Source organism: Pteropus vampyrus, unplaced genomic scaffold (genome assembly GCF_000151845.1).
Source record: "Pteropus vampyrus isolate Shadow unplaced genomic scaffold, Pvam_2.0 Scaffold5, whole genome shotgun sequence".
Taxonomy (NCBI): Eukaryota; Metazoa; Chordata; class Mammalia; order Chiroptera; family Pteropodidae; genus Pteropus; species Pteropus vampyrus.
The window spans coordinates 5,793,436-5,794,258 of record NW_011888786.1 but is presented as its reverse complement, the minus strand read 5'-3'; the positions used below and the strand labels follow the sequence as shown (position 1 = coordinate 5,794,258).

The window sequence follows — 823 nt, the reverse complement described above, 5'->3', positions numbered from 1 at the left end:
ACCATCAGCTAGGTAAATAATCTCTACCACTTTATAATTTGCTCATTGAAACACTATGAATACCAACAATTTACCAGAGAGCAAAACTCTAGATGCACGTATGGTTAGAAAATAACAAGAAACAAATGTATGTGTAATAATAACATTTGATTTTGTATAATATTATTAAAGAGTCCTTGGCGATGCTTTGGGCTTAGTACCCTCTGGTTGTCTCTGCTTGTTTGAATATCAAGTTGGGACTCTGGATTTCTTTTTAATAAAATCCCAGAGGATAAAAAACTCCCTTCTTTGCAACTATTAAGAGAAAATCACAGGAAGACATCTGGAGAATTGTTCTACCTCTATAAAGTAACTAATTAAACAGTTTTATTTTTATCTAATAAAGGATTCCCAGTATGATGTTTGCCATTTTATTTTCTGAAAACATAATGAAAATTGAAAAATATTATTTGTTCGAAGATAGTATGTCATATATCTCTTAGCGAATCATGTGCTTGGATGCTAGGTAGAAATTCTGATGAATTCATTTGTAATTCTGATTAAAAGTTAATGGCTACTTTATTTCACTGATTATCGATTTTGCTTTCAGAATGAGTTGGGAACTTTTTTCTCCTGTGTTTTATATTGTAAATATTAGCTTCAGAGCTGCATCTTGAGGTACTTTTAATTTTTAAATGCATGTGTCAAATGTGCTTCCATTCAGGAAAATCACTGTAAAGATTTGAATTAAGAAACATGATATTAAGTACTTTTCTGATTTGTTAGCTAAGATGTAATTAGAGTCCAAGTGAAAAATATCAGTCTTCCCTATTTAAGTATAATT

At 30.3% G+C, this 823-nt stretch overlaps 1 protein-coding gene across 2 annotated transcripts in view; it reads left to right on the top strand.

Moving 5' to 3' along the window:
• KCNIP4 (potassium voltage-gated channel interacting protein 4) overlaps positions 1–823 on the top strand; it is a 979,993-nt gene that overhangs the window by 99,888 nt on the left and 879,282 nt on the right. The window lies entirely within an intron of this gene.